Source organism: Phaseolus vulgaris, chromosome 11 (genome assembly GCF_051622355.1).
Source record: "Phaseolus vulgaris cultivar YP4 chromosome 11, ASM5162235v1, whole genome shotgun sequence".
Lineage (NCBI taxonomy): Eukaryota > Viridiplantae > Streptophyta > Magnoliopsida > Fabales > Fabaceae > Phaseolus > Phaseolus vulgaris.
This window is the reverse complement of record NC_143508.1, coordinates 41,229,191-41,254,470: the sequence shown is the minus strand read 5'-3', so window position 1 is coordinate 41,254,470 and position 25,280 is coordinate 41,229,191. Positions and strand designations below refer to the sequence as shown.

Sequence of the window (25,280 nt, the reverse complement as noted above, 5' to 3'; positions counted from 1 at the left end):
AAGATGTAGGAAAAATGTTGGGAATGCATGTTTGATTGTGAAGCTGTGGTAATTGCGTCTCTTTGCCGTGGTTCACACTATTCATACCTATAATTTCAAAAGTGTAGATCTTCCTATCCACAAATCACTGCCAAATGTTATCAACTACCTTACAACTAAAAAGAAAGAAAGGTGATTAACCTTTTCTTTTTCACATGTAGAACAAAAGAACCCATATGTAAACATTCTGAACTTGCTTAGAGTGGGATGCATCAGACTCTTGCAGTAGTGCAAGACAAGAGTGATGCCTAAGAGTCCCAATAGCAAGCTATTGCAATGGACCCTCTCCCTCAAAATATTAATTTAATATCGTGTGAATCAGTGATTCACATATCAGATATTAAACTGATAAGAACAGATACTACACTTGATCTTAGCCAAAAGGCCGAGAAAGGTATGCTTTAAACCGTGTAAGTGTTGAGATTTTATTTCATAAGTTTTAGTGGCTTGTCAGAGTCCTGACTAATGTGGGACCTGGAGATGATCGGGTTTCTTTTCAGTTCATATTTAAGATTTTATATCTCTGCTAATGATGGATAATGGTAATGGGTTACATCTATGTTTGAGTGGTGGTTCATGATTTATTCCCTGTGCACATCTGATAAATATATGCAAAGAACATTTATGAGTTCAGGTTTAACATAGAAGCAGTTGTGCGTGTTTGGAGAAAGAGTTTGGGGCATTGCAGGATCTTGGTGCAGTTTTCTTTTGCATATATTGATAGACACAAAATCTAGGGTGGCAAGGGGGTCACTCTCCTTAACAACCATATCAGAAACTATACTTTGAAAGTAAGGCTGGTATTAGTGGCAGATATGATTGACTCCATGATACTTGTTGCATAGATCATGACTTGGGGTCTGAATTTTTAAAAGAATCTCTTTACATTTCACAGTAGAAATAAGCCAACCAAATAGTTCTGCCAAAAAAACAATAAAAACTAACTACCATCAAGACATATATAAATTTTCTTTAATCATCTATTTTACCATCATTGATGATATATTTAATCAGGAAGAAGCTTAATTTGTATCCTAAAATCTTTGGACAGAAAAGGATAATAGTTATGTATCAATGATTAGCATCATGACAAGCTATACAGTTCAACAATCAAGTTAGTAATGATAACCAACTGCTTTACTGATGTACACAGTACAAAATCACATTTTCCGGATAATTATACCATGAAATTAATAACTTGTGAACCACAAGACTAATCAATATGAATCCTTAATTTTAAACAATATTATGAAAATAGCTTGCGTTTGGTGTTCAAGGTATATATACATATGCATGCAGAATTATGTAACTGAGAAAGACATTTTGAATTAGCTCTAAACCCTAAAATCATACATAACTTATGAAAACAGAAGATTATATATGTGCAATAAAAGGATTATATGTATGCAAGTTCATTGAATAATTAGAATTGTATACATGCAAGTCCAGTCAATATTATTTCTTTATATGCTTTGGATTTTACCCTATATCAGCAGGGTTTAGGGTAATCTGAATACGAAAAATTCTACATTTGTTGTTTACCCATAACCATGTGTTGATCTGTACCAATGCAAAAATCTCTTCTAAATACTTTATTATTTTATGATTCCAAATACCCTAAACCATCTGCATTCTCCTCCAAATCAAACTTTTTCTAACCTAATCAGCTATTCATACTTATAATTTCAAAAAGTGTACATCAACCCTTAAGGACATTTTGTAGTATAAATTGTAAAACGAAAGAATCCATATGTAAACATTCTAAACTTGTTTGTAGTGGGATGCATCAGACTCTTGCAGTAGTGCAAGACCAGAGTGATGCCTAAGAGTCCCAATAACAAGCTATTAATGGACACTTTCCCTAAAAAGTAAATTTAATATCGTGTGAATAAATATCCACATATTAAACTGATAAGAACAGATACTACACTTGATCTTAGCCAAAAGGCCGAGAAAGGTATGATTTGTTTGAGGTGAGTGTATTTTGGTTTTGTACTATGAACTTCATTTTCTTGACAGAGTCCTGACAAATGTGGAACTTTTTCAGTTGAATAAGGATAAAAATAATTTTATATACTTCCATACAGTTTTAAGTTTCATTTTGAATGTCTTGGTAGGAGACAGCTTTGGTCCAACAAATCCGACACAGAAATATGACAAACTTGAACCTTTTAGTTTAATATTTTCTCATAAACAAAGAAAAGAAGTCATGCTAGTTATTTGTTTAATATAAAAGGGAAAGAAAGGAAAATGACCACAATCCTGTTTTCTCATAGTTCACATGTTTACGTGAGAATGACTGTAGAAAGATATTGAGCCTCATGCATAAGAACAGGCACACCTCACATGATGGAAGAGTTGCAATCAAAAGAACAGTCACACCTCACAGGATGAAGACTTGCAATCAAAAGAACAGACACACCTCATAGGATGGAAGACTTGAAATCAAACGAAGAGCCTCATGTTACTAGTGATGAAGAGTTTGTTAATATAGTTAGAAGTAGTTAGTCATGGTAATTCGTGTACTTGGCATCAGGCAAACTCTTCTGAAAAAAAAGTGTTAATTTTTCTTTGCTAACGGTACCTAAATAGTGTAAAATAAATATAAAAAATTATCTTTTATTTCATCATATTTAAATATTGATACACATTTAATGAATAGACATATCAGATATATTAAGACACGATCATACATATATTGAACCACTCTTAATATACAAAACAAAATTAGGGTAAATAAAATATTTAATTGTTAATGCAAAAGCAGTGTATTGTGATCCTGACTGATAGTACTAAAAGGAATAAAGTAAGGTCTGCAATATGTTTTAGGAAATTGAAGATCAGAACAAAGATGAAATACTAAAAACTACAAACACCTTATAAAAATAAAAGTGATAGTCCAAGCAGACAGGGCTGACCAGGCCATTAGGGACTGAGGTTGCTGCAGCCTGTGATCCCTCCACTGTTGGGAGTGGGAGGTGGTCGCTGCTCTGTGAAACCAGCCTCACGCTGTGCCCTCCAACTAAGAGTCAAGAGACCTTTGCCTTCACTAAAGTCCCCAGACTCAACTCTCAACTTGGAGTGGGCAGGCCAACATATTGCATACACAGCCCAACCCAGCAAGCCTCAGTGATGTTCCAGCACAGTAATGCTCCCACTTGGGTCACAAGCTGGAGTAACTCAGCTCAGCAATCTGGCTTCTTGTTAGTGAAGTTATAAAGAATTTGTTGTTTCATTTTGTTTGGGATGTGGGATGTAATTATCATAAAGTTTGTAGTATAGCCACTCACTTTATTTTGGGTGTTGTTTTTATATATACACTATATTATGTTAGATTGTCTAGTATATTCTTATATAGTCACTCTTTTGCCAAAGCATCTAGTATTTGTGTAGATGATCTTCGACCGTCTAGTCTATTTTTTTGTTTAGAATATCTAAACATCAAGTCGTTTATTCTTACTAGATCGTTTAGTTGATAAACAGTCTAGACTTCTTGTTTTATACCAGATCGTCAAACATGTTAGCATATTGTTTAGACCATCTTGATGGTTAGTTAATCATCCTATGTTAATTTGTTTTCTTTTGGGTTTTGCTTATGTTTTCGCTGTATGTATACACCCTTGCCTGCCTTTGCCTTTACAAGAATAATACATGTGCTCTGTTTTTTGTTTTCTTTCCATTTTCCCTTCGTTCTCCTTTTTTTTCTCTCTAAGTTTTCTTCGTGGCATGGAGAATTCCATGAACCTGTAAAATCATCTCTTGAGAGACCATCTTGCATACCATGTTATTAGATTCAAACATTTAATTTAGTCTTATTAGAAAAATGGAAGAGGAGGTTGAAAATAAAAGAAAAGCAGATTGTGGAAAGATGTTTTGGAATCAAAGTAAAATTGTTGGTGGAGACAGAAAAATGAATGAGCTGGGATAAAACTCCAGTCACCACTGCTATTAGCCTCAGAGAAGTGCTCCTCCGTGCATGGTGGCTCTCTCAGAGAGGAAGCTCATGTACCAAACACTTGAATGCTTCTTTTCTAGGAATAAAAAAGGGAAGGAAGAGAGCATAACTAATATTGGTTTTCTGCCAACAGTTCCATGCCCTTCTCTGACAGTGAATGACTACAAGTAATTTGTATCCACTATGATAGTTTAATTTTATTATAAATGTCTTTTTGTAAAGAATTAACACCAAGAGGGTAGCTCTAATCGTGCAAGTTGAAATCAGAAATGTTCAAGGCAATATATAAAACAACATATAATTCAGGTTACCTGAAATACTCACACAGAATGGTTTTTTCAAACTATTTGGATCTAGCTAGATACCCTCTCCCTACCATTTGAAGTAAGAACAAAGTTGGATTTTATTACACGCATTGATTATTGAGTTTAATATAAGTAATTGCAGCCACAGCCACAGGGGTGTTCCATCATCATAATGTCCCCACTTGTAACTCACCTCGGCAATCTGATATCCTTGACAGAGAAATTATAGGTACATAAGTGAAAAAAAGCCTGTGAGAATAGTAATAAATACATTGAAAACATATTTAAATGAGTATATTAACAATAAATAATAAATTAAATTAAATAAATCACTTAAGTGATGCAACCCATTTACATATATTAATCAATTTACAGGTAATTATTAATACAAGATCACACTGTTGCCACAGTGGAAGAGTAGTTTGTGGCAAAAGAAGTGAATTGCATATCTAACCCATTAGCTGGGGTATATGAGCATGGAATTCTTTGCACTATTCAAACCTATAATTTCAAAAGTGTACATTAGCCCTGGATTTGATTGACATTTTCTTCACATATTGTAAACTATATATAGGACAAAAGAACCAATATATAAACAATATAAACTTGTTTGGAGTGGGATGCACAAGCTCTCAGTAGTGCAACACAAGAGCAATGCCTAAGAGTCCCAATAGCAAGCTATTGTAATGGACACTTTCCCTAAAAAATAAATTTAATATCGTGTGAAACAATGATCCACATATCATATATTAAACTGATAAGAACAGATACTACATGATCTTGATCTTAGCCAAAAGGTCGAGAAAGGTATGTGTACGGACCAGGTAGTCGGGAGTGATGACCTGGCAGCAAGAGATAAAATAGGCGTGTTGAGCGGAACACCTGGCTGGCAGAAGGGAAGCACATCGGGGAGTTCATGTAGTCGCCAATCGTTAAGTTGGCGTGCTCCGATCACTAGCATATCTAAACCGGCGGTCACCAGGCTTGTGTTGTAGTCGCCGTATGCGAGCTTAGGCGACCAAGTGATCAGAGATCGCCGAGAGGAGGACATCGCCGAAAGATCAGGAAAGCTTGTTCAAGGCTTTCAAAGGGCACGAGTGCGAAGGATGAAGTTATCAGATGATCATTCCCTAGCTAGCCAGAGGTTGAGGTCAGGGAACAGCTTACCAGGACATGCACGGTGAAGCAAGTGAAGCAGATCATGATGGCGGCCGGCGAGACCACAGGGAAGGTGTGCATGGTGACACCCGTACTCGCCACACAGAAGAGATCGCGCTCCAAGGCAGCTATACACCGAGTTACTCCTTGCATGGGTAACTTAGTCGAATAGCCTGAAGAGTAAGAAGTGACGCTCAAGCAGAGGACGCTCCAGATGGTGACACGTGTACAGCTGGATGCGAGCCACGTATTCAGATGTGTAACCGTCAGGAGAGAGAAAGTGCACAGGTATATAAGAGATTCTAACGAACTTCTGAGGTACGCGCGTTTACGTTTAGAACACTTCTTTACGCTTGGAGAATATTTGAGTGACTGAGAGAGTTTTTGCACGGTTCCTTGAGTTCTTAGTTTTCTCTCTTAGAGTTTTGGTGGTTCTGTCACTGACTTGAGCGTCGGAGCGCGATCGGCCGCAGCGGCGCCACTCTGTCTTTTGCAGGTTCTTGAGGTGAATCGAGGTGTGAAGGACGGAAGCTAGCGTGGTGCAAAGCCGATCCATAGGGAGATACCTTTGACGAGGCAAGGCTCTTGCGTTCTGGTCAACAGGCAGGATCAGTATGATTTGTTTGAAGTGAGTATTTTGGTTTTGTACTATGCGCTTCATCTTCTTGACAGAGTCCTGACAAATGTGGAACTTTTTCAGTTGAATAAGGATAAAAATAATTTTATATACTTCCATACAGTTGTAAGTTTCATTTTGAATGTCTTGGTAGGAGACAGATTTGGTCCAACAAATCCGACACAGAAATATGACAAACTTGAACCTGTTAGTTTAATATTTTCTCATAAACAAAGAAAAAGCCATGCTAGTTATTAGTAACAATGTGTTTAATATAAAAGGGAAAGAAAGGAAAATGACCACAATCCTGGTTTCTCATATGTGAGGATGAACTGTAGAAAGATATTGAGCCTCATGCATAAGAACGGGCACACCTCACAGGATGGAAGAGTTGCAATCAAAAGAACAGACACACCTCTAGGATGGAAGACTTGCAATCAAACGAAGAGCCTCATGTCGTAGTAGTGAAGAGTTTGTTAACATAGCTAGAAATAGTTAGTCATGGTAATTCATGTACTTGGCATCAGGCAAAACATCCTCCAACAATTTGTAAATCAATTTAACACTTTTTCTTCTGATCTGTGAAGACCTTTACCATTCCAAAAGGATTTTGACAAAAAAAAAAGTGATGGCAGACCAGCCTCACCAGGCTCTGCAGCAGTGATCCCTCCACTGTTGTGAAACCAGTCTCACACCAATAATGTAGTATAAAATAGTTAAATGTTTGAACCTGTTAAAATTTTTGTATGTTCTTTCTTCATATTTCTGTTTTACAAAGTATCTTATAGTATGATGAATTTTATAATATAACTAAGCTCTAAATTCAACACAGTAATAGTAAAAAGGAAAAAACATGTAACCTTCCCAAGTCAGTAATAAATTATTATAGTTAAACCATATTAAGGGGAATGCAACACAGTTTTGCAGTAGTGCAAGCAAAATAATCAACTACAATAGTTAAACTGTTTTTAAAGGGATTGATGCTACGTGCTAAAGAGCCCATTAGTTAAATAGTTCACATGCTCCTTGATTTAGGCGCTTCAGGAATGCTAGAGTGCAAAATAATTTTAGAATTAAATCAATGTTCAAATTTGACATTGAGAAGTGAGTATATTCTTCTTCCAATAGTTTACTTGAACTTATTATGTGTACTATGTTCTTTCTTTCTTTTCATAGTCTCTGAAGTTTGATTTTGAATGCCTCAAAATTGTAGGAGAGAGTCTTTTTAAAAAATAAGTAACAGAAAGATGACAAGCTTGAAGCTGTGAAATGTCTAAACAAAAATTTAATTCATGATAGTTATTTTGTAACACTGTCAATGCAGCTTCTTGAGACCATATTGTTGTTGAATAACACTACAAAAAGATGAAAAGGACGACAATTCAATTTTCTCAGATTTCACATTGTATAATTAGGAAGGAACATAGACATATGTTGAGCCTGATGAATGAAGAGAGCACACCACATAGAATGGAAGACTTTGAATCAAATGAATCCCTTCTTCTAATAAAGCCAGACGAAGAAGATATAGAATTCAGTGCCACTAAGCATTCAAAGTATAGCTAATTGATAGTGGCATGTATCAACTTCATATATATGTAGACAAAGTATCCAAACACCAGCTAGATTCATATTAAGTTTTATTCTTTTGTTCTAAGTAAGATTATCACATTTTGAAAAAAAAAAAAGTGTAGTTAGTGTAGTCCATCAAACTAGGCTAACCAGACCATTAGGGACCTAAGGAGCTCACAGTGCAGTCAGAGGTGTATAATCACAAATTTGATTGAAAGTCTAACTTAATTTGTGATTATATAAATAACATAAAGAGATTTAAGAGAAGATGTTAATATATAACCATAAAAAAACAACATAACACAAAATCCCTCATACCACAATAAAAGAAAATTGAACTCATTTGAGTGAGATGCACCATTCTCTTGCACTAGTGCAAAACAAGAGCAATGCTTGAGAGCCTCAGTAGCAAGCCAATGCAGTTGACCCTCTCTCAAAAAAAATTAATTTAATATTGTATGAACCAATGGTCCATATATCAGATATTAAACTGATAAGAACAGATACTACACTTGATCTTAGCCAAAAGGCCGAGAAAGGTATGATCTCCACACTGCAAGGGTTGAGTTTTTATTTTTTGAGCTTCATATGCTTGTCAGAGTCCTGACTAATGTGGGACCTGGGAGATGATCATATGCAAGGTTTCTTTTCAGTTTGGGGGCATTGCAGGATCTTGGTGTAGTTTTTTTTTTTTTTTCATATATTGATAACGAAATCTAGGGTACCAAATGAATGTATCACAATAACAGAAAAACCACCTGCTAACGGGCATAACTTATCTTTAGGTGCTAACAACAGAAAAATATCATGTTTAACATGTGCACCATTATTCTAGGGTACTCCTCTTTCATTCTCAACAACTATTAATTAATATGTAACTGCCATGTATTAATTAATATATAACTAACTTGCATATTATCACAAGAGGTAAATATGTTTTTATCTCCAGAATAATATGATAACATATTTAAATAATAACAATTATATCTTTCATCTTCATAATTATATGATAACAGATTTAAATAACAATTATATATTTCATCTTCAGAATAATATGATAACAAATTTAAATAACAATTATATCTTTCATCTTCATGATAATTTGATAAAAGATAAAATATCTTTTTATCTTTTATCTCAATTACCTTTTCTGGGTTGAGCTCACGACCCACCTCTTCGGCCCAAACACTGACTGACCTCCCCAAAATACCTGGACCGAGGTCCCAAGCATTCTTGTCTAGTACATAAGCCCCCCTAGACTTGAGGCGAGCTTGACTAGGCGAAGAGGCTTACGAGAATATAATCTCAACTGAAAACATATAACAGAAAAATATTTTGCCTACGGGCACCTTTACAAATGGTGCTAACAACAAAAGAGAATCTTGTGACCTTTATTCACGGGTGCTTGCTACTTAACTTATCATATAGCAAACTTCAACTAGCTCAAATATAACAATTGCTATCACACACATGCGGACTAACCCATCTCTACCTCTTAAGCATAAAGTAATAAAGATAACAAAAATGCAACTTAGGCAAAATCTAAGCTTGAAAAAACATGGAGTCCTCAACTAACCTTTTGATGAACTATACATCCATAGCTACAACAAGTGATGTGATTCCAATAGCAAAGAAGAGAATGATTCTTGACATTCTTAGGAATCAACTTGAGTTGGACAATAGTTAGGCACTTTTTCTTAGAATTGGATCAATGTTCTAAGTCAAGAACTCACCAAAACTAGCACCAAATCCAAACTCATATGGAAGTTCCTCATATTGTCAAATTGAACCAACAAAAAGAGGTAAAAATCAAAAGCACCGAATAGAATTGAATAAGAACAACTATGAACCGAACAAAATGAATTAAAAGGCAAGAAAACTGAAAAGGAGTGTTGGAAAATAACAACAGCCGAACCAAAAAAACTCAAGAACACAAGAACACCAAACAGAATTTCAAGGAAACAAGCTTAAACATGAACAATTGAAAGAGAAGGAAGGAAGGAGAGGAGAAAGCTCATGAAGATGGATGTATGGTTGGATGATCACGCCACTAGAAGGATGGATGCTCCTAGATGAGTGTGCAAGCCGCCACTTGAGGTAACCATGGAACCATCAAGATAAGACTAGAGAAGAAGGCTCAAAGCTCTCCAATGCTCTATCAAAATTTGAGTATAGTTTCTCTAATTAAAATTCAAATCTGAAATGTACAAGGGCAGCACCTATATTTATAGCCTAAAGGTCCTGAAAATCAAACTAAGAGAATTCAAAATTCCCTCCTAAAAGAAGCTACAACCGGCGCCTAAACAAGACATGAGGAAGGTGTGATCCCTTCTCTCACTTTGGCACCTCCTTATTTACTCCTACACCTATCTACTAACACACCCCCCTCCTAAAGCTCCTAACTAAAGACTAAAAGATGCTATAACAATAGAGGTTTCTAATGTTTCCCTCTAAGCACCTTCAACCAAAGAAATTACAAAAAGAGAAAATAATTGATGGAAACCAAGTAGAGGACGCTCAAGCCCATGAAGCCCAAGCCCAACAAGGGGCCCAAGCCCAACGAATCACTAGGAGCATGACAAGACCTTTGGGACAAGAGTATCAAAAGATGAGTCTTCTTATTTCTATTGTATAGAGTAGGGGTGCGGATATTAATAAATAGGTGTGAACTTAGTAAGGGATGCTAGGGGGAGTGTAAATATGAGTTAGGAGGTGCCAAACTAGGAAGGAAAGTCACACTTTCTTCATGCACTAGTTGGCGCCGAATTTGAATGTCATTAGGGGCACATTTAGCTTTGCATTTCAGCACCTTATAGGCTATAAATAAAGGTGTTGCCCTTGTACAAATCAGATTTGGAAATTAGAAGTAAAGAAACTATACTCAAGTTTAGAGAGAAATTGTGCGTCTTGTTGTCTTCTTCTTCCTTTGCCTTATATTGTGTGCCAATGGTGAGCTTTAAGTGGCGGCAACCTTTCACTTATCTTGGAACAAGGCTCCAAGTGGCGTGAATGCAGTCCAAACTCTCAAATCCAGCAAGCTTCATTCAATAAGTGTTCATTCTTTCATCTCTTGCAATTTCAATCGGTAGTTTCCATTGTTTTAGTGTTCTTCATCCTTTTCACTGTTTGAATTGGTGTTTCTTAGCTTATTCTTCAATTTCTGTTCGGTAGTTTTCTGTTTTTGGCTGAGTTCAATTATGTGTTCTTCCATTCTTGTTGCTTGATTCAATTTGACAATATATGGACTTCCATGTGAGCTTTGGTTTGGTGCAAAGTCTTGGTGAGTTCTTGAATTAGAACATTGATCCAATTCTAATTAAAGTGCCAATTCATGACCAACTCAAGTTGTTACTAAGAATGTCAAAGAATCTTGTATTCTTGCTATTGCATTCTCATCATGTGGTATCTAGAGTTTAGGTTTTGTGTTGCTTAATTTTTGAGTTGTGTTGCACTTTATTTTCAAGAACTCTTTAATTCAAGTTGTTTACCATTCTGTTTTTAGGTTGTATTTTGAGTTTCCTTGTTGTTTTTCTTTTGTTACACCAAGTGTTTGTGAAAAAGGATTATGACACTCATTATTCATATGAGTTTGGCTGCTTTTTGGAAAGGCATTCTCCTTCCTTAAGCTGACCTTAAGCTTCCTTTCACTTGTTGTTATATCTTGTGATATGTCTTTTAATTTTGTAATCATGTCAAGTTTTGTCTTAGTCATGTTATTCCATAATTGTCATTACTTCTTGTAGTACTTTTATTGCTTTGATTGTTTCTTGCTTTGGTTTACTCTCTGTTTTTGAAGTTTATTGCTTGATCCTTTGTGCATTTTCCTTTTTAGATTTGAGTTCATGCTTGTATTTTCATTCTATACAAGTTCCTTTACACAATCTCCATTATGTCTTTGCTAGTTCATCATACTGTTTTTCATTCCTAAATAGGATACTCTGTTTTCTTACAAACGTGCTACTGTTTTCAATTTACTGCAATTAATTGGCTCACTGGAAATTTGTAAAAAATTGGATTTACATTCTTCAAAGTGTTACAAAACCATAGCAAAAAGAAGTACTCAAAAATTCCAAGTACACAAAAAATGATAAATAAAATACGAAAAGTGTACAATTCTGCCGAAAAAAATACGGTAATTGGGCAGCGATTTTGAAAAATTTATTTCTCTCAATTGGCTTACTGTTTTTAACTCATTCCATTGCTATTATTGAGTTGAGACATTGAAGTTTCTGTGGTTAATTTTTCACATTCCAGTTCGCTTTCAATCATTCCAGTTAAATCTGTAAACATAGCACAGTTTGCATAAAAAAAAAAATATTTTACAGTAGCTTGTATTTTTTGTTTCTTAAATCTACTCTAGTACTTTTCTTTAGGACTCTTTTGGTGTGTCTTCTTTATTCATTGAGTTCCTTATTTTCTTGCTTGTCTTTCATTCATATTCTTTTCCAGTTTGTCATATATTGCTTTCTGTTTTGGTTTAACTTTTCTTGCTTATACCTTTTCTTGCTTATCTTTTTGTTCTTCTAAAGTTTTGTGGAGACTTGTTCTTAAGTGAGTGTGGTTTGCTTTGACATTTTTCATTTGAAGCTCCTCCATTCCACAAGAAAGGCTTGGTTGAGGACAGAATACTTTCTTGGAGTGGTTTGAGTACTTTCTTTTGGCATTTTCCAGCAACCTATATCTCACTTTATTTTGCTAACAAGTTTCTTTAATTGTTTGTTTCTGTTTTTGTACTTTTTGATCATGGCTAATTTTTCTAGTGGAGAATCCTCCAAACCTTGCTCACCTCAAAAGGCAGCTTTCTTTGAAGATTTAAAGAATGCTAGACAATCAAATGCTCAATATCTTGATATGATAAGACAAATGGAGGCACGACTCCAAAGCTTGGAGTTAAGCCGTGAAGAAGTTCATCAAAACCGGGAGAGAAGACATCATCCTCCTCTTCGGAATTCTTCAAGGCATTCTCATTCTTCTCATGGACATTATGAAGACAATGCACGGCCAAGGCACCATCAACATGAAGAGAGGCGCCAACATGTGGCTGGCCCTTATTCACCTATTGTAAAACTTCCTAGCTTTAGTGGTGAAAGTGATCCTAATGTGTACTTAGGATGGGAGGCTAAGGTTGAGCAAATATTTGATGTAAATGGGGTTAGAGATGAGCATAGGGTTAGATTAGCATCTTTAGAATTCTTAGACTATGCCATGCAATGGTGGCATCAATATCTCATGGACATTGACCTACACAAGAGACCGCCCGTGGTCTCTTGGGACGATTTGAAAGCTTGTTTACGCGCTAGATTCGTACCCCCACACTTTAGGAAAGACCTATTGTTGAAACTCCAACGGTTTCATCAAGGCACGCTAAGTGTGGATGATTAATTTAAACAACTAGACACGCTTTTAATTCGAGTTCATATGGATGAGAGTGAGGAAGCTAAGATAGCTAGGTTTGTGAGTGGCCTTCGAAGGGACATTCAAGACGTGGTAGAGTTACAAGAATATTCTTCTTTGGAAAATGTGGTTCACCTTGCTAGTAAAATTGAAAATCAACTTGCAAGGAAAAATGCTTTAAAAAATTCTTCTAAGGATAACTACTACCACTCTTCTTGGAAAAATAAAAATAGCTCTTTCTCAAATATCCCTTTTAAGGACTCTACTTTCAAACCTAGAGATTCTAAGCCTTCCACTTCCACTTCTAGGCCTAAATCACCACCTAAATCGTATAGTAAGAAGTGTTTTAAATGCTTAAGCTATGGACATATTGCTTCTAATTGCCCTTCTAAGCGAACTATGTATATGCATGATGGGGTAGATGGTAGTGAGCATGAGTCCGAATCTTCTAGACATTCCTCACCTTCTAGATCCCCAAGTGAGAGTGAGAGTGAGAGCCCACATGAGGGTGACCTATTAGTAATAAGATGCATGCTTGGACAAGTTTTAAAACCTTTTGATGAAACTCAAAGAGAAAATATTTTTCATTCAAGGTGTCTTATTAATGATAGGGTATGCTCTTTGATTGTGGATGGGGGAGTTGTGCTAATGTGGCAAGCACAAGAGTGGTAGACAAACTTGGATTACCTACCATCTCTCATGCAAAGCCCTACAAGTTACAATGGTTAAGTGAGGTTGGTGAGTTAGTTGTTAACAAGCAAGTCCTCATTACATTTTCCATTGGTAAATATAAAGATGAGGTCTTGTGTGATGTTGTCCCAATGGAAGCTACACATATTCTTTTAGGTAGGCCATGGCAATTTGATAGAAAAGTTTTTCATGATGGCTTTACCAACAAAATTTCTTTTAACTTCCATGGGCACAAAGTCATTCTTAAGTCTTTCTCTCCAAAGGAAGTACATGAGGACCAAGTCAAAATGAAAGAAAAGAGAGAGAAAGAAAATGATAAAAAGAGTTCCAAGAGAAGCCTTCTCATGTCTACACAACAAGTTAAAAAGGTAATAGTTACTCAAAAGCCTATTTTTTTAGCTATTCCTAGAACTATTGAATGTGAGTCGGCTAAGGATAGTCCCACATGTTTGGACAATTTGGTAAAGGAATATGAAGATGTGTTTCAAGATCCTCCTAAAGGCTTACCACCTCTAAGAGGGATTGAACACCAAATAGACTTCATGCCCGGGGTTTCTTTACCAAATCGCCCCTGCATATAGGACCAATCCCCAAGAGGCCAAAGAAATTCAACAACAAGTTGAGGATTTATTAGCTAAGGGGTGGGTACAAGATAACATGAGCCCATGTGCTATGCCTGTCATCCTTGTCCCAAGAAAAGATGGGACATGGAGGATGTGTACGGATTGTCGTGCTATAAATAACATTACCATCAAGTATAGGCATCCCATTCCTAGGTTAGATGACTTGTTGGATGAATTACATGGGTCTAAAATATTTTCCAAAATTGATCTTAAGAGTGGTTACAATCAAATTCGAATTAAACATGGCGATGAATGGAAAACCGCTTTTAAGACCAAATTTGGTTTATATGAGTGGTTAGTCATGCCTTTTGGCTTGACTAATGCTCCTTGTACCTTCATGCGACTCATGCATCATGTATTAAGAGCATTCATTAGCAAGTTTGTTGTGGTTTACTTTGATGATATTCTTATATATAGCTTGTCTTTAGAAGATCATGAGTCACATGTTAGACAAGTCTTAGAAACTCTTAGGAAGGAGAAGTTATATGCTAATCATGCTAAATGTTTCTTTGCATTAGATCATATAGACTTCCTAGGGTTTGTGGTAAGTCATAAAGGGGTGCATGTAGATCAAACAAAAGTTGCAGCAATTCAACATTGGCCTACACCCACCAATGTCAATGAGGTACGAAGTTTTCATGGACTTGCTAGTTTTTATAGGCGGTTTGTGAAAGACTTTAGTACAATTGCCACACCTTTAAATGCCATAGTAAAGAAGGATGTGGTTTTTAAGTGGGGACAAGAGCAAGAAAACGCTTTTCAAACTTTGATGGAAAAATTGACTAAAGCCCCCATTCTAGCCCTTCCTAACTTTGCTAAGACATTTGAAGTAGAATGTGATGCCTCTAATATAGGCATTGGGGTTGTTCTCCTTCAAGAAGGACACCCCATAGCTTATTTTAGTGAGAAACTCAAAGGGAGTCATATCAATTACTCCACTTATGATAAAGAACTTTATGCTCTTGTTAGAGCTTTGCAAAATTGGCAACATTATCTTTTTCCAAAGGAATTTGTGATCCATAGTGATCATGAGTCCCTTAAATATTTGAAAAGCCAAAGCAAGCTTAATAAGAGACATGCTAAGTGGGTGGAGTTTATTGAACAATTTCCTTATGTGATCAAACATAAACAAGGTAAAATTAATGTGGTTGTCGATGCTCTTTCAAGAAGATATACCTTGTTAAATGTTTTGAATGTTCAATATTTAGGATTTGATCACATAAAGGAACTTTATCATGATGACCTAGATTTCTCTCTAATCTATCAAGAGTGTTCCAAGGGAGGTCACAAAGACTTTTTCTTACATAATGGTTTTCTTTTCAAAGGAAAACGATTTTGTGTTCCCCATGGATCCATACGACAATCTCTTGTTAGAGAGGCTCATGAGGGTGGGCTTATGGGACATTTTGGGGTAGCTAAGACTTTAGAAACATTGCATGAACATTTCTTTTGGCCTCACATGCGCAAATCCGTACATAACTTCTGTGATAAATGTATAGCATGTAGGAAGGCTAAATCTAAGGTCCAACCCCATGGTTTATATACCCCTCTTCTTATCCCTACAATGCCTTGGGTTGATATTTCTATGGATTTTATTTTAGGACTTCCCAAGACATCGAAGGGTAAGGATTCCATCTTTGTGGTAGTGGACCGTTTTTCTAAAATGGCTCATTTTATTCCATGCCACAAAGTGGATGATGGATGCCATATTGCAAATCTCTTCTTTAAGGAAGTTGTTCGTTTACATGGACTTCCTAGAAGTATAGTATCCGATAGGGATTCCAAGTTCTTAAGTCACTTTTGGAGGACCTTATGGGGGAAACTTGGCACAAAACTTCTTTTTTCTACTACTTGCCACCCTCAAACTGATGGTCAAACTGAAATGGTTAATAGAACTTTGGGTCAATTATTGCGATGCTTTCTTTCCGGGAATCCAAGGGCTTGGGAGGATTTACTACCTCATGTTGAGTTCGCTTATAATAGGGTAGTAAATTCCACCACTAACCATTCTCCTTTTGAGGTTGTCTATGGGTTTAATCCCCTCACACCTCTAGATCTTCTTCCCATTCCTGTACTTGATGAGGTTCTATGCAAGGATGGTTTTGAAAAGGCTTCTTTTATTAAAGACTTGCATACCCGCATCAAGTTACAAATTGAGAAGAAAGTTGGTAAGTATGCTGAAACTGCCAACCAAAGGAGGAAGGCATTAATCTTTGAGCCCGACTATTGGGTTTGGCTTCATTTGAGAAAGGATATATTTCCTTCTCTAAGGAAGTCCAAACTTATGCCTCGTGGTGATGGCCCTTTCCAAGTCATCAAGAGGATTAATGATAATGCCTATGAGTTAGATATGCCTAATACTTATCTTCGTAGTAATTCTTTCAATGTTACTGATCTCACTCCTTTTGATGCAGGTTTCCCAAATTCGTGGACGAATTCTCTCCAACCCGGGGAGTATGATGGAAACCAAGTAGAGGATGCTCAAGCCCATGAAGCCCAAGCCCAACAAGGGGCCCAAGCCCAACGAATCACTAGGAGCATGACAAGACCTTTGGGACAAGAGTATCAAAAGATGACTCTTCTTATTTCTATTGTATAGAGTAGGGGTGCGAATATTAATAAATAGGTGTGAACTTAGTAAGGGATGCTAGGGGGAGTGTAGATATGAGTTAGGAGGTGCCAAACTAGGAAGGAAAGTCACACTTCCTTCATGCACTAGTCGGCGCCGAATTTGAATGTCATTAGGAGCACATTTAGCTTTGCATTTCAGAACCTTATAGGCTATAAATAAAGTACTGCCCTTGTACAAATCAGATTTGGAAATTAGAAGTAAAGAAACTATACTCAAGTTTAGAGAGAAATTGTGAGTCTTGTTGTCTTCTTCTTCCTTTGCCTTATATTGTGTGCCAATGGTGAGCTTCAAGTGGCGGCAACCTTTCACTTATCTTGGAACAAGGCTCTAAGTGGCGTGAATGCAGTCCAAACTCTCAAATCCAGCAAGCTTCATTCAATAAGTGTTCATTCTTTCATCTCTTGCAATTTCAATCGATAGTTTCCATTGTTTTAGTGTTCTTCATCCTTTTCACCATTTGAATTGGTGTTTCTTAGCTTATTCTTCAATTTTTGTTCGGTAGTTTTCTGTTTTTGGCTGAGTTCAATTATGTGTTTTTCCATTCTTGTTGCTTGATTCAATTTGAAAATATATGGACTTCCATGTGAGCTTTGGTTTGGTGCAAAGTCTTGGTGAGTTCTTGAATTAGAACATTGATCCAATTCTAATTAAAGTGCCAATTCACGACCAACTCAAGTTGTTCCTAAGAATGTCAAAGAATCTTGTATTCTTGCTATTGCATTCTCATCAATAATTGTCCCCTAGCTCCTAAAGCTTTGAACATGCTTATTGTATGCCTTTGAGGTGGGCTTTGACCTCCATGGGGTCCTCCATTTGCGCCTCTACCTCTTCTTGATCTTGTTGATTGGCCTCCATGTCCACTTGAGCTTGATCTCCATCATACTCCCCGAGTTGGAGAGAATTCGACCACGAATTCTGGAGACCTACAGAAAAAGGAGTTAGATCGCTGACATTAAAAGTATGACTACCTAAGAATGTATCAGGCATATCTAACTCATAAGCATTGTCATTAATCCTCTTGAGGATTTGGAAAGGTCCATCCCCTTGAGGCATTAGTTTGGACTTCCTTTGAGTAGAAAAACGATCCTTCCTCAAGTGAAGCCAAACCCAATCGCCCTCATCAAACAACAATGCTTTTCTCCTTTTATTGGCAAGTTCAGCATACTTGCCAACCTTCTTCTCAATTCTCTTCTTGATGTCTTTATGCAAAGTTTTTACAAAAGAAGCCTTTTCATCCCCCATCTTTGCACAAGACATCTCTAAGAAGGGGAATAGGAAGAAGATCAAGAGGTGTTAGGGGGTTAAACCCATAGACAACCTCAAAAGGAGAATGTGAGGTGGTAGAATTTACTACACTATTATATGCAAACTCAACATGGGGTAGTAAATTCTCCCACACTCTAGGATTCTCCGAAATAAAACATCTCAATAGTTGTCCCAAAGTTCTATTCACCACCTCGGTTTGACCATCAGTTTGTGGGTGGCAATTGGTAGAAAATAAAAGCTTAGTCCCAAGCTTGCCCCACAAGGTCTTCCAAAAGTGACTCAAGAACTTGGAATCTCTATCGGGGACACTATAGATCTAGGAATCCCATGCAAGCGAACCACTTCTTGGAAGAAGAGGTTTGCAATGTGGCATGCATCATCCACTTTATGGCAAGGAATAAAGTGAGCCATCTTTGAAAAATGATCCACTACCACAAAAATGGAGTCCTTTCCCTTTGATGTCTTGGGTAAGCCTAAGATGAAATCCATAGATATATCTACCCAAGGCATTGAAGGGATAGGAAGAGGAGTATATAGACCATGGGGATGCATCTTAGACTTAGCTTTGCGGCAAGCTATGCATTTATCACACAAACTATGAACATGTTTATGCATATGAGACCAAAAGAAATGTTCATGCAATACATCCAAAGTTTTAGCAACCCCAAAATGTCCCATTAAACCCCCCTCATGAGCTTCTCTAACAAGAGACAATCTAATAGAGCATTGAGGAACACAAAGACGTTTTCCTTTAAAAAGAAAGCCATCTTGTATAAAAAAATCTTTGTGTCCTCCCTTAAGACACTCTTGATAGATGAGAGAAAAATCAAGGTCATCATGATAAAGTTCCTTAATGTGATCAAAACCAAGATATTGAGAGCTTAAAAGATTTAACAAAGTGTATCTTCTAGAAAGAGCATCCGCCTCAATATTTACTTTGCCTTGCTTGTGTTTGATCACATAAGGAAATTGCTCAATGAATTCCACCCACTTTGCATGCCTCTTGTTATGTTTGTTTTGGCTTTTCAAATATTTAAGAGATTCATGATCACTATGTATCACAAACTCTTTGGGAAAAAGATAGTGTTGCCAAGTAAACAAAGCCCTAACAAGTGCATATAATTCTTTATCATAGGTGGAATAATTGAGATGACTTCCCTTCAATTTCTCACTAAAATAGGCTATGGGGTGGCCCTCTTGAAGGAGAAAAGCCCCAATACCTATGCTTGAAGCATCACACTCAATCTCAAATGTCTTAGTGAAATTAGGAAGGGCCAAGATGGGAGCATTAGTCAATTTTTCTTTCAAAGTTTCAAAAGCTTTTTGTTGTGCTTCTCCCCATTGAAAGACCACATCCTTTTTCGCTATGTCATTGAGTGGTGCGGCAATGGTACCAAAGTTTGGGACAAATCTTCTATAAAAAGAAGCAAGTCCATGAAAACTTCGGACCTCATTCAAAGATTTCGGTGTAGGCCAATTCTGAATGGCCATCACCTTAGTTTTGTCCACATGGACCCCTTTGCAACTCACAACAAACCCTAGGAATTCTATATGATCAAGAGCAAACATACATTTAGCAAGATTAGCATACAAATGTTCTTTCCTAAGGGTTTCTAAAACTTGCCTAACATGCAACCTATGGTCATCCAAAGATAAGCTATAAATGAGAATGTCATCAAAATAAACAACAACAAACTTACCAATGAATGGTCTAAGAACATGATGCATGAGGCGCATGAAGGTACTTGGTGCTTTAGTTAGACCAAAAGGCATAACTAACCACTCATATAAACCAAAGTTGGTCTTAAAAGCCGTCTTCCATTCTTCACCCGGTTTGATACGGATTTGATTGTAGCCCCTTTTAAGATCAATCTTTGATAAGATTTTTGAACCATGTAATTCATTCAACAAATCATCTAGTCTAGGTATGGGATGCCTATACTTAATTGTTATGTTATTGATGGCCCTACAATCCGAACACATTCGCCATGTGCCATCCTTTTTTGGCACTAAGATGATAGGCATAGCACAAGGACTCATGCTATCTTGCACCCACCCTTTCTCAATCAAAGCCTCGACTTGTTGGCGAATTTCCTTGGTTTCACTTTGATTGGTCCTATATGCTGGACGGTTTGGTAAAGAAGAGCCCGGTATCAAATCAATTTTGTGTTCAATCCCTCTCAAAGGTGGAAGTCCATTTGGAGGATCTTGAAACACATCTTGAAACTCTTCTACCAAATTTTCCAAGCAATGAGGACTATCAACAAGTGATTCTACTCTAAGAGTTCTAGGGATGGCTAAAAAAAGAGGATGATGAGCCACTATTTCCCTTTCAATGTCACGCCTAGACACAAGGAGTGTAGGCTTAGAACTCTTATCTTTTTTATCTTTTTCACTCTCCCTCTTTTTCTTCATGATAACTTGGTCCTCATGGACTTCTCTTGGAGAGAGAGATTTTAAAGTAACCTTGTGACCATGGAATTCAAAAGAAAGTTTGTTGGTAAAGCCATCATGTAAAACTTTTCTATCAAATTGCCAAGGCCTTCCCAAAAGAACATGAGTGGCTTCCATGGGCACAACATCACATAATACCTCATCTTTGTATTTTCCAATGGAGAAATGGATGAGGACTTGTTTATTTACAACTAGTTCTCCTACTTCACTAAGCCATTGTAATTTGTAGGGCTTTGTATGAGAGATAGTAGGCAATCCAAGCTTATCTTTGGACTAGCCACATTTGCACAACTACCCCCATCCACTATCAAAGAGCAAATGTTGTTTTGAATAAGACATCTTGTATGGAAAATATTTTCCCTTTGACTTTCATCAAAAGGTTGTGAAACTTGTCCAAGAAGTCTTCTCACAACTAACAAATCCCCTTCAAGTGGACATTCACTCTTTTCCTCACTAGATGCACTAGAATGCAATGAATGCTTAGGAGAATCTGAATCATGCTCACTCACTACAATGCCTTCATGCATGTACATACTTCGTTTGGAAGGGCAATTAGCAGCTATATGACCATAACCCATGCATTTAAAACATTTAGTATTAGACGTTCTAGTGGGTGATTTAGGCCTAGAGGTAGATGGCTTAGTTTCCTTGGGTTTGAAAGAAGACTCTTTGGAAGGAAATTTAGAAAAAGACTTTTTGTTTCTCCAAGACTTGTTGTAGTAACCATCATTGGGAGCATTTTTGAAAGAATTTTTCTTAGCAAGTTGGGCTTCCACCTTCATTGCAAGATGAACTAAAGAACCCAATGATGAATACTCTTGTAACTCAACAATGTCTTGAATATCCTTCCTAAGTCCACTCACAAACCTAGCAATCATAGCTTCCTCACTTTCTTCTAATTCAATTTTAAGCACAAGCGTCTCTAGCTCCTTATAATATTCATCCACATTTAGCGTGCCTTGTTGAAACCTTTGGAGTCTCAACATGAGGTCTTTCCTAAAATGTGGGGGCACAAATCTAGCACGCATGTGATCCTTTAAAGAGTTCCAAGAGTCCACGGGAGGACCCTTGATGTGATTCCACTAGCACAATATGAATGATTCTTGACATTCTTAGGAATCATCTTGAGTTGGATATGAGATAGGCACTTTATCATAGAATTGGATCAAGGTTCTATGAACAAGAACTCACCAAGACTCATATGAAAGTTCCATGTATTGTCAAATTGAACCGATTAAAATGGAACAAAAGGCAAGAATACCGAATAGAATTGTTGGAAAATTAAAAACACTGAACCAAAATCAAAAACAAAAGAAGAACAGCTAGCTGAAATTAAAAATGCCGAACCAAAAAGACAAGGAACACAAACTAATACATGAACATGAAAAGAGAAGGAAGGAAGGAGAAGAGAAAGCTCATGAAGATGGAGGAATGGTTGGATGATTACGCCACTTAGAGGATGGTGACTCCAAGATGAGTGTGCAAGCCGCCACTTGAGGTAACCATGAAACTCTCAAGATAAGACTAGTGAAGAAGGCACAAAGCTCTCCAATGCTCTCTCAAAAATTGAGTATAGTTTCTCTAATCAAAATTCAAATCTGAATTTTACAAGCTAAGCACCTTTATTTATAGCCTAGAGGTGCTGAAAAATAGGTGGGAAAATTCAAATAAACTCATTTGAAATTCCCACCAAAAACAAGTCACATGGGAGGTGTGACCTTTTTCTACTATGACACCTCCTAAAAACTACACCTACACCACTCTCCTAAGTCACATGGACAATGTGACTTTATTTTACATTTTCGCACTCCTTTATTTAATAACCACACCTCCTAAAACTATACAAGAGTATTTCAAAGCTTGGCCTTGCCCCTCATGGGATGGACTTGGGCTCTTTGGGCTTTGGCCTTCTTGGGCTTGGGCTTGGGCTTTGGGCTTGGGCCTCATCTTTATTTTATGTCTTCTTTTAATTTTGAGAAGACTAGAAGGAAGAACTTCAAATGTGAGAGTGGATGGCCTGTCCTCTTCCTCCATTAATAAAAGCCTCCTTTATTTGATTCTCATCATACTCCTCGAGTTGGAGAGAATTCGTCCATGAATTCTGAATCCCTGCATATAACAAAGTCAGTTTATTCTTACAATTAAAAGTGGAAGAAAAAGGAAAGCATGACTTAGCATTTGGAAACAATGGGATTTCAGAAAAGGAGATTCTATAAAACGACCAAGTTGGAAAAATTTGTTTAGGAATGATGATATCTTTTGGAAAAAGTCCTCTTAAATGGTGACAACCATTAGGAGGTATGAAAAAATCATCCCTAACATTTTTAAACCAAGATGGTGGTGAAGTAAGAACCTTTTGTAATGAAAAAGATAAGGAAGGAAAACACCTTGGATGTGAAAGTATAAGACCCATGTCAACTTGGCCTTCTTTGTCTTTTTCATTTTTACTTGTGGTAGGTGGGTGAGTGAGGTCTTGTTTTACCTTGTTTAGCTTTAAGATTTGCTTTTGTGAACAATGAAGAGCTATGTGCCCAAAACCTAAACATTTAAAACATTTGATATTTGAAGTTTTGGTAGGTGACTTAGGAGTAGAAGGATTTGTAGTAGAAACTTTTTTTGAAAACAAGGTTTGTTTGGAAAAATTGGAAGGAGAATTTTGAGTAGAAATTTTGTTGGCATCCTTCCTATAAGAGTTGTAGAAATCATCATCATGAATATTTTTGAAAGTTGTTTTCAAAAGATAGGATTCTACCTTGATAGCTTTGCGAAACACTTTCTTTAAAGAAGAGTACTCATTTAATTCTACAAATTCTCTAATATCTCTTCTCAAACCACGTACAAACCATTTTATCTTTGACTCTTCATTAGCATGTATATTCATTTTAGTCAAAGTTGTTTCAAAATCTTTAAAGTATTCATCTACCATCCTATGTCCTTGAGGAAGCCTTTGGAACTTCAACAAGTGTTCCTTCCTAGAAGGAGGAACAAACCTCGCGCGCATACGCTCTTTCAAAGCATTCCAAGAAACCACGGGAGGTTTCTTGCGATATATAATGTCCATTACAATTTTATGCCACCATTCTTTTGCATAGCCCAAAAAGGATGAAGAAACTACCCTAAGTTTATCGTCATCTTGGACCTTATACACATGAAAATAATGGTCAACCTTAGTCTCCCAATCTAAATACACATTAGGATCACTATCACCATTAAAACTAGGGACTTTGGCACAAGAAATGTTGAACACTTGGTGATATCTTTGGTCACGGTTATAGCTCTCTTCATGAGAATGATGGTGAGGCTTCCTTCTTCTATGTTCCTCTTCACGACCAAAGTCATTTGAAGAACCTCTTGATGAAGGTCTATGTGAATGATGCCCACCATTGATAGAGTGAGATGGCCTAGCTTGTTGCACCTCCATCTTTTGCAATTTTTCTTCCAAACGCCTAATGGTGTGTTGAGCTTCATGCAATTCACCAAGGACTGAAGCTTTGGAAGGAGAGTGCTGCTTGTAAGCTTCACCACTTGAATAGCCAGCCATTTGCAAATGAAAACAGCAAACACAAAAAAAAACAACAGCAAACAAGTTAAGAAACAAAGTAAGCAAAAATGAATTTGGCAACCAAATTGCCGAAGTGAATTTGGCCAGAAAAAGAAGTCACTCTCAAAGAAATAATGTCCCTGCACCAAGCTGATCTTGAGGTCTTGGAATCCTCAAATGAAAGATGTCAAACCAAGGCACACCAATCTCAAAGCCAACCACAACAAAACCAATGAAGCAATAAAGACAAACAAGAAAAGTATAAGCAATGAAAGGTTAGAACAAAAGGAATACTAGATGTTTGACAAACTCAAAGATTAATGAACAAAAGACAAGCAAGAAAAATAAGGAACTCAATGAGAAAGTAGTCACACAAAAGAATACTTAAAGAAAAGCACTAGAGTAGATGAAGAAAACAAAAATTAGCTACTGGAAAATATTTTTTATGCAAACTGTGCTTGATGTTCACTGATTTAACTGGAACGATATAAAGCGAACTGGATTATGAAATTTTAACCACATAAACTTGAAGATCTTAGCTCAAAAATGGCACTGGAATCAGTTAAAAACAGTAAGCCAATTAAATGAGATAAAGTTTTCAAAATCGCTGCCAGATTACCGTATTTTTTTCGGCAGAATTGTACACTTTTTGTATTTTATTTATCATTTTTTGTGTACTTTGAATTTTTGAGTACTTCTTTTCTATACTCTTTTCTAACACTTTAAAGATCACAAATCCAGAATTTCATAATTTTCCAGTAATTAAATCAATTGCAATAAGGAAAAATAGTAAGCACGTTTTCAGAAAACAGAGGAATCCTAATAGGAATGAAAAACATAATTATGAACTAGCAAAGACATAATGGAAAATGATGTATAGGAACTTGTATAGGTCTAGAATACAAGCATGAACTCAATCTAAAACAGAAAATGCATAAAGGATCAAATATCAAACTCAGAAAATTATGACACTAAAGCAAGAAACAACAAAATCAATAAAAGTACTACAAGAAGTGATGACAATTATGGAAAAAC

The 25,280-nt window shown here is 36.6% G+C and overlaps 4 non-coding genes and 1 pseudogene across 4 annotated transcripts; all 5 read right to left on the bottom strand.

Annotated features, from left to right (window-relative positions):
* Positions 1 to 241: 241 nt before the first annotated feature.
* LOC137811642 (U2 spliceosomal RNA) lies at positions 242 to 437 on the bottom strand. The gene has a single exon (XR_011081108.1). It is a non-coding gene; the product is annotated as a U2 spliceosomal RNA (small nuclear RNA).
* A 1,378-nt stretch (positions 438 to 1,815) lies between these two features.
* On the bottom strand, positions 1,816 to 2,000 carry LOC137811999 (U2 spliceosomal RNA; annotated as a pseudogene).
* A 926-nt stretch (positions 2,001 to 2,926) lies between these two features.
* Positions 2,927 to 3,229, bottom strand: LOC150023261 (signal recognition particle RNA). Its single transcript, XR_016518011.1, has one exon.
* Positions 3,230 to 4,914: 1,685 nt separating this feature from the next.
* Positions 4,915 to 5,110, bottom strand: LOC137812002 (U2 spliceosomal RNA). Its single transcript, XR_011081217.1, has one exon. It is a non-coding gene; the product is annotated as a U2 spliceosomal RNA (small nuclear RNA).
* A 2,882-nt stretch (positions 5,111 to 7,992) lies between these two features.
* LOC137811961 (U2 spliceosomal RNA) lies at positions 7,993 to 8,188 on the bottom strand. Its single transcript, XR_011081207.1, has one exon. It is a non-coding gene; the product is annotated as a U2 spliceosomal RNA (small nuclear RNA).
* Positions 8,189 to 25,280: the final 17,092 nt, after the last annotated feature.